General features: G+C 34.6%; 1 long non-coding RNA gene across 2 annotated transcripts; it reads right to left on the bottom strand.

The window, feature by feature from the left end:
• Positions 1-653: 653 nt before the first annotated feature.
• Positions 654-12,071, bottom strand: LOC120349790. Of its 2 annotated transcripts, XR_005570416.1 has the most exons (4): positions 11,887-12,071; positions 9,314-9,651; positions 2,009-2,166; positions 655-753 (listed from the first exon to the last, which is right to left on the bottom strand). It is a non-coding gene; the product is annotated as an uncharacterized LOC120349790 (long non-coding RNA). The 2 variants fall into 2 exon arrangements; XR_005570415.1 differs by lacking the exon at positions 2,009-2,166 and having other exon boundaries at positions 654-753.
• Positions 12,072-12,237: the final 166 nt, after the last annotated feature.

Genomic DNA, 12,237 nt, shown 5'->3' with positions numbered 1-12,237 from the left:
ACTTTATTGTTTATGTACTGTAAATTTGAAAAAAATTGTTAAGTATAAAATTTGACAGAAAATTACAAAAAAGTAACAATGATTAATATTTCTAATTATTTTTATTAATATGTTGTACTCTAATGTGTAATGCAAAGAGTTGTAGTTGGAATAAATGTAAGTTTTTCATAAATTCAATGTACATAATCCTTCTATGTACAATGTACAATGTAAATTCATTCAACATAAATTCATAGTCACGTTTTCACCTCCTAATATGTTATATATTAGATTGCTAATATAAATGGGGGGGGCGACAGACGAATCTCTGCCAGCCCTCAAAAAACACCTAGCTCGGGCCTGGCTGAAACGTCATCGGAAAGAAAGAAAAGTAGGCTACTGTTTACAGCAGAAAACACGCTTTTTCTACTAAATGCCAATCCCAACAATTAGAAAACCGTGTAACTCATGACTCCTCCAAGGTTCAGACTTGGAATGGTATCAATCTCTTTGTAATGATGTGTAGAAAGAGATTATCCATGATGGCAATCTCAAAATGTTTGCATTATAAAAAAACAAGATGGCGGTAAAAATATTTCGATTTTCAAGAAAATGTTTGTAATTCTAATAATGTCGAGGATGTCAGATCAATTCAGCCATCTGGAAGCTACTTACATTGTCGCCGCAGGAAGCCTTCAAGCGGACATGCCTCAATCACGGCTGGCGTGTATGGCTTGCTTCCCAGCCTTGCGAACACCGCTTGGTTTTCAGCATCTAAAATTCACAAAAAAGTTTCAGTGTCTAATATAAACAGAAAGTATATCACACATCCAACAACGAACTTCCAACTCAATCATCACAGCAAAGTACAAAAATGTTGGTTATTATCAACAATAGAGAGAATCCACTAAAAACCTCGCACAAATCTTCAACTGCGTACAGACTCAAGTGCCACCAACATGGAATTATTATATCTGTATTTGTACGGAACAGGAAGATAAAGATATAATAAACGTGGCATCAGTTGACGAAAAGCGAAATGCATGTGTTCGTGGCGCATAAGTACATACGCAGCTTCATACGTTTCAGTCTTGATATAAAATTCTTATTTATTCGACAGACTCATTTATTCAATTAAACTATACTCATGCATAATCAACATCTACTGCTATCTCCACTCGATCACATTCATGATTGCTTTTAATATAAATATTCAATCATTTTGTTGCATTTTCTTAGTATTTTTATTCAATTTTTTGCATCTTCATATGCAGTAAACATTTTCTGCTGAGTGCATTGACTGAATGTCGAGAAGTCATTAATTTGAACCATTTTTCTATTTGATCGATAAACCAAGCTGTTGTTTCATATTCTGACTGACAGCATTGACCAGCTAAAAACTTCAGCCCATACTTACATCATGACTTCTTATAACATGGGTTGATGTTGAAACTCGCATGGTTTTAAAGAGAGTTGGTGTCAGATCATCTTGTGTGAGTTTAGGTGCTAACATGAATTTCATTTTCTCTTGATAATTTACCAATCCTTGTATGCGTTTAGCATTCACCAAGCAACTGGCCAAATTATTTTTCTTGGATATATCTTGTGGAATAAGAATTGTTTCACTATTCACAATCATGCTTTTTATATTTTTGAAAAGATGAGGAACATCAGCTAATATATCATCAATATATATTTTTCTTGTTGGATCTTGTGGATGCATTATGACATTTTTTTGTTTTCAATGACGACCAGCCTTTCCACTTCTTCCATAAACCTGTATCAGCTACCGTCTATAGAAGGCATTGACAAGACAGAGGTCGGCAACGTTGTTCTCCTATCTTTGTCCACTGCCATTATAATGTGGACCTCACTATATTGCATTCAATAATTATTCAATAGCTCTCATGAAATTTTTTCAATATTGCTGATAAATGAAAATAGCCTAAAACATGGAAAGATTAATAAATGGGGTTCATACCACTAAACTAGTTCAAGATAAAAAATATATATAATCAATATGACTCACTTGTCGCCTACAATTTCAGCAAGTTTTTCTATAATACTGATCTTCGATGATTTCGTGCAGTATGTTTCTAATCGTGACCAATAGTCACCATCTACATGCGCATTATTGCAAATAAAGCAATTCTTCTTTTCGGAAGCCATTCTTCTCGATACCCCTTTCTGCAATACAAACAGTTCTGATTACGACATTATATGAAAAATAAAACAATATATTAAGCTGTTTCTCATAATACAGTGGACTCCGGTTACAACTCCTCCGGTTAGAGCGTTAATCCGGTTACAGTGCTCTTTCAAGACAGGTCCGGCCAATATCACATATAACTACGTGTATTTCAGATCCTTTTATAACGCGGCGTATCTCCGGATATAACGCTGTTTTCACATAATGTCCCGTAGCTTTATTGCTGCTCTCAGTGAGTGAAATTCCACAAAATAGACTACTTTAAACAATTCACCAGTGACTGGACAAAAGTGCTTTTTATGGAATAGTTAAGAGTCTCTCCCACCTCCTGGTATTTCCTATTATAACCATTTTGTATGGTGTCAACCACCCCTACTTTTTCCCTCTCTGTTAATGTACTGAAAAGACTTTGTGAACTGGACATTGTCAGTAGACTGACAGTGGTTGTGTGCAACGTGTGAATTCTCGTACTGTTGTGAGTATTGTACTGTGAAAATTATGACATTTTCTACATGTCTACATTATGACAAAGCTTAAAGCATTAACATTTGAACTAAAACTTGAAGTGATTGAGTGTTTGAAAAAAAGTGAGGAACACATTGATGTGTGTCGAGTGATTATGAGTTATGACGAAGATAAAATACCATTAAGCCAATGGCTTCAACAGCACAACATTCCTGGAGAGCTACATTCATTCATTTCTTTCAACGAAAATGTTATAACTAATGGGATTGAAACAGATGAAGAATTAATCTGTCAAGTTTTAGGAGAAAATGGAACTAATACAGATGATTTTGAAGCAGTTTGTGAAGTGGAAGAGGAATTTTTGGAGCTTCCAACTCTTTCTCAGGTTAATCAAGTGAAACAATTGATTTATTTTTATGAGTGTAGGAGAGAGAATGAGAGAGTGATGACATGATACTGTCAAATTCGTATGAGATTTAGACAAAAAATTCCTAAATTCTAGAAAAATTCAAATGATTATTTTAGGGAGTAAGATCATAAAATATTCATCAAAAACGTGTTCAAAGTGTACAGTATATAAAATAAGAATGGCATAGTAATTTAAAAAGCTGTTGAGTGCTTGATTGTCTTAAAACACATTTCCACTGTTGATAAAAAGCAACTCTGGTTATAGAGCTGCTCCGAACCGGATGGTCCATTCAACCGCGTTGTAACCGGAGTCTACTGTATTAAAAATTGGTTCACTACTGTAAAAAGAAAACAACATAATAATCAACAGCATATGAATAGGATGCAGCTACTATAAAAGTGAAATAGTAGTTCTGCGAACAGTAGACCTCGCTCATGAATACAACTTTCAATCTAATGGGAAGGGCCAATGCAGTAAGTACTGTGAGTATTGTGAAGATTCAGTACAGTAAGTACAGTTAGTATTGTGAAGATTCAGTACAGTAAGTACTGTGAGTATTGTAAAGAATCAGTACAGTAAGTACAGTTAGTATTGTGAAGATTTAGCCATGTCATCTATTATTTTCTCCATTGAAAGTGCTAGAGACTGTTTCCAGGGACACTGGACTTATCAAGGAGTACCTTTATATCAAATACATACCTTTTAAATGAAAAAGACTAAGAAATTGTCAAAGAACCACAGATTTATTGATACTCAGAAAGACCGGTTTCAGTCATTATCAGAGTTTATCATAGATTGACAATGGTGTAATTACCGAAACCGGTATTTCTAAGTATCAATAAATCTGTGGTTTTTTGACAATTTCTTGGTCTTTTTAATTTAATGTTAATAATTACCACAATATCAACTTCTTAACTACACAAAAAGGGGAAAAAATTACCTTTACATACAAATTTTTCTCTACCACTGCAGCATTGGACTCTAATACAATAAAGATTTTTTTGAATAATTTATCCAATTAATTTCTTAAATCAATTTAATAATAATAATAAGATGATTCAATTCAATTATTCTATCTAATCTTAATAATTTATTTTATAATGATATATTATTAGAATAAGATAAAACAATATTAGTATTATCTGCAAAAAAACTGGCAGAAACGAGAATTGAACCTGGGTCCCGCAGTGTGACAGACCACGGTCTAACCGACTCGACCACCATGTGCTCGTAAGAATTGATGCGAAAAAGTATGAAAACGAATTGCTGTATCTTCAAAGACACATCCTTTCTGAATTGAGGTTAGTTCGCGGTTTTTTAAATATTACAAAAAAAACAGAGGTTTTATCAAAAATCGTTACACATGCGTCTCTGTGCCTTGTTTCAAAGAACTTGCATACCAAATTTCATCCAAATCGGACAATAACTGCGACTGTAACTGCGGTACAAACAAACAAACAAACAGACGAAAGCCGATCGAGTCGAAACTAAGACCTCAGCTTCGCTTCGGTCAAAAAATAGACTGGTGTATTAGTAGGAAAACTATAAAATATGATGCACATTGCAACCCTTCTTGTTGGGCTGGATGTTATTGAACAGTAGTCAGCCACTTCCTTCTTCTCTGCCTTGAGTACATCGAGGAAAATCAACAAAATTCGTCAACTCGGACAGATCTTCACTGAAACATAAAATCTTTCCTCCAATCACAGCTCAGAGAAATCACTCATCTTCAAATGCTTATAACTCAAGGATAGGAGTGAATTTCGCCAATGTAGATCAATGAATGTCACCAGTAATTTGAGCGAAACTCAAATTTTGACGTTCTTGTGATAATTATTGTGAATAAATAAATAAACATATTATTGTTCCTCTCAAGTACTATCATTCTTGAGTAGTTGAGCGATTTTGATTTTCAACCATTTTTGCAAAAGTCCATGATGTTTTTATATTCATGGATTTCATGAAAAATGTTAATCTCCCAGATTTGGTTTATATTGGGGCTATGGATAGAGGTTGACCTAACAAGTGTTGTGCTATAATATGAGACGTTTCGCTACAATACAGGGTGAGTTACGAGATCGCTGGTATGAAGTTGAGCACTATGCTAACTTAATACCTTCTTCTTCATTCTTTACACAGTGAGATCGATGGTGTCATACAAAATGGCAGTGTGTGGGATCCAAAACCTACTCTGATGTCAAGTGTTAACTCCAAAAAAGTTACTTAAACAGCAGGCAGCAAAGGTGCAACAGTTGGATCTCATAGATTTTGAGAGACTTGTGATTAGTTTTTTGAGAGCCAGGGATTTATGAACGATGGCCTGTCTCAAATGCTATCTGGCTTTTACATTATTCTTTCAATAGACTGCAAGACATCCAAAGACTGCCACGTACCCAGAGATGTGAATTTTATAATTTCATCAAAAAAAAAAAAAAATATCAAGTAAATCCAACTGTATTAAGCCACGACTGTCATTGCCTTCATGCGAATGCTTCTCAGATCTGCACTTGTCCGTCTCTTACTTTAGTAAATAGTACCCGTTACCTTGGCATTATAATTGATAGCAGCCTGAGATGGTGTCCTCACATAGACTACATTTCAAAAAAACTTCAAGCGCTTAACGCTAAAGTCTTTTATTTGCATAAAAATATCACCCCTGACTGCCTATATCTGATTTATAAGTCCTTGATGGAACCAATAATTAGATATGGCATTGAATCATGGGGAAGTGCAGCCGATTATCTTTTATCTAGAGTTGAACGAATACAACTAAGAACATTAAAATGTATAACTACCAGAATTCCTTATGTTAAAAATATTGATCCATACAACCCACGCAGCTTACAAATATTCTATCATACATTATCGCCCAAACATTTCTATCTTTTCAAAATTGTAATACTCCACAAAGAAAATTTATACTATAGACTCCTTACTCCTCCCTCACCCTACAATTTAAGATCTCAGTCAATATATGTAGTACCCAGATTCAATAATATTTATGGTAGAAGATCCCTACATTATGTAATTCCCTACTTATTTAACAGACTACCTCCAAATATTCGTGATTACTCTAAGAAGGATGTAATGTTGTATCTCAATAATAACAGCACAATCAATTTATAAAATTAATAATATTACGAACGCACTCATAATTTAAGAAACGTCAAGTTAAAAAAACGACAGCATATGCTTACATTATTAGTATTTTTCAATTTTTTGCTGGCTGAAGTTTTGAAATTTTCCTTTTATTGTCACTGCCGCCTGCCTCAACGATAAAAATGTACTATTACTTGTGTAAAACAATTTTTCCCTTATTATTTCATTCCTTTCTAATTAATTTTCATTTTTCCCTTTTTTCATTACTGTAATTCTGTATCAAAATCTTATGTATATTTCTTATTTTATTTTGCATTTTGTATCAGTTTTCTTTCATTTTTTACTTAAAATCTTTGAAGTGTAATATTTATTTTGTCTAAGTTTATTTATCTTTTGTAACTCATTTTTTTCCTGTAACTGGGCACCCGCCGAAAAACTTTTGGGTTTGGCAGGACCCTCAACTGTTTGAATTGTGAATAAAATTTTGATTTGATTTTTGAATCGAAAAATCAGAACTTTTCAAGAAGGCATTGAAAGACTATCTCTGGGCAGTCCGCTGTATTCATTGCCACTGAAGCCCCTGTTCAAGAAGAGTAACTTATTTATAACATGAATCTCGTCCTAGCAAATATAGGTGGCAATTTGAATGAAATGGCTAGATTACCATTAAGTTGAAGAGCAAGAAGGCCTACCAAGTGATACCGTATCCAAGCTTTGTAACACTAAGTGCCGGTTGCACAAAAGACGGTTAAGTTTTAATCGTGATTAATTCCACGAGAGGCAATCAGAGAAGCCGTCTCATAAAAAAGGCCTTCTCTGATTTGTTCTCGTAAAATTAATCACGGTTAAAATTTAACCGGCTTTTGAGCAACCGGGCCTATGTAGGTAAATTGCCTACGTGGTACCGGTACCTACATACAATGACAGGCATAACTTCGAACTAGACTTTACTTTAAGTGCACCAGTAATCAATTATTATATCAAGTTCGAGTATGTATTTCATCTCAGTCTAAGATATTTTTGTTTAATTTTCAGTATATTAGTTTTATTTACTAGGGGGTAGATCCTGAAGTTCGATTATATCGAAGGAACTGGTGCATTCAATGTATTGGCCCTATAATCCAAACTATTCACCTTATCTTATTCTCATGTTGATTATTTAAACGAAAAGTATCACCAACACCCTAAAAACTAGTTCATTGGGGGCACTTTAGTATATGGGCAACGGAACCCAGCATTACGACCTACATGGATCGATAGGGGAGGTCAAGACGAGTTCAAGCATATATCACATTGATGTCGGTTTCGAGAGATTAGCTGAACAAACATGGCGGAATCTTGAATATTTTCAAGACAACTAAATAACGGTAGCTTACATTCTGTTGACTTATTATTGTTTTATCAAGACATTTATCAACAATTTATCGTACAGTCACAGCAAACAAAACTGAAGAATAAGGCTCCTATATCATATTAGGCCACCAGTGGGTCGCCAATTCATCGGAACGACTCAGGAGGCAATATACTCTGATTTTTATAACTTCCAAATTGGCATGAGGGGGCATACTAATGTTGGAGTGAGATGGAGAACCAGTTTAGCTAATAACACGGATAGTGTGACATGGTTGTCATACTAACACTGTTGCCGGTTTTACACTCACACACGTGAATATGTAGGCTACTCCTTTCAGAGACTATAATTTTATTCTAGTGAACACTTTGAACAAATGTCACTGTTAGCGTTCAGTGAGCTTGTTTCCTTGGCTCAGATCTGTAAATAAAACTGATCATGGAGCAAGAGCGCAGCATCCTATTTCAGATAGAATGAGCACAATCTCAGAAAGCGCAGCTTCCAAAAGATCAGACACTGGCTATCTGAAAACCCCCAGTCGTCCTTGGCAACGAACTCAAGTATCAAGTATCCCTACTTCCCCACTACTCATCTACTAGTAGTTCTGTGAACAGTAGACCTCACGCAGTATTCTCATCCACAAGTACCTGATGTCAACTGTTAAATGTTAACAACTGTCAACTGCCAAATGTTAACAAAATCAGTTCACGTTTGAATTTGTATTCCATAATTTATTAATATTTATGTTAATTTAAACAATGAATTGAATATATTTCTATTCCAGAATTTATATAATATTCATCCAGTTCCATGATAATCTTTCCATCTAATGAAAATTAATTTTTTTCAATCAAAAATATTATAATTTCTTCAGCATTATTTAGCCTAGTTCATTTGATTATTTTTAATCACCTATTAAATTAGTTTTTTTTCGAATGTGAGAATATTGATACTGATGGACACGCATAATAATACCATGACTGCAAAACAAAATATTGAAACCAAAGACCTTAAAGCTGCGATTAGACCAAATTTATTAACAAAATCTTAATAACTCAATCCTTATAGATTATATTAGATTGAACATAACTTATCATACACATGATGAACATATGTGTTTGTCAACTTGCGTTCAATCTAATAGAATCTATAAGGATTAAGTTATTAACATTTTGTTAATAACTTTGGTGTAAACCCAGCTTAAAGATGCATACCTCTTCAAGGCCTTTGATTGAAACTATAGACCTTATACAAATACAGTAATAGACTGGCTTCTCCACACATCTGTGTAATCACTTGTCAGCTGATTCATGATGAATAATATTCTAGTCTGATTTTACTCTAATATTGGCGTATGAAGGAGGCTCCATTTTCCTTTTATATTATCCTTGGAATGCAAAATTTTCAAAAACCTTGTATATACGTCGACGCGCAATTTAAAAAGGAACATACCTGTCAAATTTCATGAAAATCTATTACCGCGTTTCGCCGTAAATGCGCAACATATAAACATTAAGAGAAATGACAAACCGTCGACTTGAATCTTAGACCTCACTTCGTTCGGTCAATAACCGTCTTATTCAGAAGTTATGAAAATCAGAATAAGCTTATAGTTATTATTGCGGGGTTTGCCAGATCTGGTGAAAGCCACCAGATACTGACAGCCGACAGGTATCTTCCTCGGACCACCAGCCTATCCACCAATCCTGGTGTCTGATTTTGTTTTACACGCGGCCACCAATGGATGCTGTCTGGCGATCCACTAATGCCCTAATACAAGCCTTAAGTCAACTTATCTTACCGTTTGCTCCTTCTTTGGTGAATCTTCTTCTTCTCAGCGTTTTCCCACTCAGGTGGGGTCAGCGTTTCGGGTCATCGCTCCCAGGAGTGTCGGTCATGGACTTCGTTTGGTGTTAGTCCCTTCACTACAATATCCTGGGCGATACAATTTTTCCATTTCTTCCAAGGTCTCTTTTCTTCTCTTGCTCCTTCTTTGGAGAATATTTGACAAAAATCGAATACTGAATGATGTTGGCCAAGATCGCCATCATAATCAACTGAAGTACTGTACATGTAAAACTGCACTCTGGTTGTTGACATCTATTGTTTGCAACCTGCTCACTCAATAGCTGACATCATCTGTAATTGGACAAAAAATGATAATTATTCAACAAGATAAATTTAGGGCAGCATTGATAATTAATTTACTACAAGAATCTTCATTTTTTGTTTTTCATCCTAATCTATTTTTTCTTGCTTAATCTCAACTTGTGAATATAAGTCTTGTCTCTCTATGTAGTTCAAGATAAGATAATAATATCAATCTTTGTGAAGAATGAAAAATGCTACTAAGCAACAAACAGCTGCGTTTCAATAGATTTCTACCGAGTGAGCTTAAAAATTCAATGATTAATAGATGCATACTAACTAAAATTGACGAACATTGTAATCGATTCAAAGGATTCGGAGAGAAAATGTGATAGAAAGTGCAAGGCTATCGGTCTACACAGGAAATAAATCATCCGCACCAGCCTGATGTAAACTCTACCAATGTAGCCACCTCACCTTGAGAGGGAACCAGAGAATATTTTCATTTATATTGAACACAAAAACAACATAGATGTAGTCTATACCAGACATTAAAATCTTTCAACTAATGGCTTACTTCTGGATTTAAAAAATAAATTTCAGTTTTCCATAAGAAACACTCAAATTTACTTGATAACCAATATTAAGAAATATATTGATTCGATAAACTGTAAGGTGCTTTTTAAAACGATCTTCAAATAAAAATGGAATTAGGATCAATTCTCTGATAAACACCAGGAGTTTACTGGCGAATAAGCAAAACCAGCAAGCCTGCGGAACGGATCACACAGACCTGTTGCTGAGTTTTCCTCTCATTCAAGCAGAGTCTTGAATGATACCTTTTCTTTGGCACTGTTCATTTCTCTAAGTACCTATGTGAACAATTCCACAACTCGTGGTTGTGTTTGCGGTTCAAGTTAGACTTACGAATATATCTTTAACATGACAATGGCACATACAATATGACAATGGTTATAAAAATCAAGAGACAAAACGCTAGCATTGTGATTGTGGTATTTTACGGCCCATATAGACTCAAGTTTGAAGTATGAAGTAAGTATGAATTCTACCTTAAGGTGCATTTTCGTTTGTGCGTAAATTTCCGCAGTCGACGACAACAAGCATTGCTGATATTCATATTATCCAAATTTCATGTGTGCTAAAACAGCTGATCAAATAAATTTTTATTATTAGTGTTTATTTTCCAAGAATCAAACATTTCTAATAGGCCTGATATCAACATAAATTGCCAATTAAAAGTATCATAAGGTATAAACTCAACCTCCCCCATTAAAACATAATTAAACATAATCTTTTAGTTTATTTAGAAAAATTGAAATCTACTCAATCTGAGATTCTCACCCTGTCGTAGTCGACGACGACATTTACGCACAAACGAAAACATAGCTTTGGGTGTCACATTGAATTTCCAATATCTAATGTCGTGATCAAGGCCAGGTTTTCCTGGATAAATCGTGTCAAACAATATTAACAAGCTGTAGGCAGTATCACAGTCCAGCAAAGCTAAAGAAATCCTCCAACGGATAGAATCACCTTTCAATGAGCCACCGCGACAATGAGTTCCTATGCATATAATATAAAAGCAAGAGCACTTCAGATCATGCATGAGACAAAAAAAATAACATTTGGTTAGTGCCATTAAAACATGCTGTGGCTTGCATGAAGCCGCACGCACTACTGAACGCAATCTGCGAGTGCACGCTTTCAGTGTGAGTGTTCTAATTTTTCTTTCCGGATTTTGTTTTTTACCTGTGAGCTTGGTCATGCACAATCAAGCAAGCACTTGCACCTATACCCATTCAATGTGATCACACTCATACTTCATGATACTCTTGACTTTAACAGATAACAAAATTTAAGGACGTGATCCCACTGAATGAGTACCTATGAATTATTATATGTGCAGTGCTAGCTTGCATATGCATAACCAAGCCTCCAAATGAGAAACAAAATCTGGAAAAGGCAATAGGAACACTTGCTGATTGCGTTCAGTGTGAACAGTTATATGCAAATCACAACGTGCATCAAAGGCACTTATCAAATTTTGTTTTTTGGCTCATGAATAATCTGACTTACACTTGCGTATACTGTATAGGCTACGCATTCAGTGTGATTACACAGAACATTCAAGGAATTACGGGAGTCTGTTCTCACATGATATCAAGCGATAGCTGAAAAATAACTTTAGAACAAAATTAAACAGTGTTCTATAAAAAAGTTTTAAGCAACTTTATTATTATAAAATATTTATAAACCAAGACTTACTTCGTTATCCATTGACGTTTTTATTGAAATGAACGAATGATTTGAAACGCAAATAATGGGTAAAACGTTTCAATTATCTTGATAAATAAAAAATTATATCCACAAACTGCCAAAGCACAAAGCCAAACAAATAACACATGGAGCTTTGGATTTTGAGTTTGAACAAGAAACACAGGCACACAGGCACTGACAGGTATGACAGGATACAGGAGCAAAATAATAGCGAAAATGCAGGTTAGCCAGCCACAAAGAAGTTCAGTAGTATTCCATGAAGCTATAATAGAAAACAAAATGAAATGACAAAATCAATCTAATTTGTTAATAATATAATTTAATAAATTTGTCTATTAT

This window comes from Nilaparvata lugens, chromosome 2, assembly GCF_014356525.2.
Source record: "Nilaparvata lugens isolate BPH chromosome 2, ASM1435652v1, whole genome shotgun sequence".
Lineage (NCBI taxonomy): Eukaryota > Metazoa > Arthropoda > Insecta > Hemiptera > Delphacidae > Nilaparvata > Nilaparvata lugens.
This window is presented reverse-complemented; position numbering and strand designations above follow the sequence as displayed.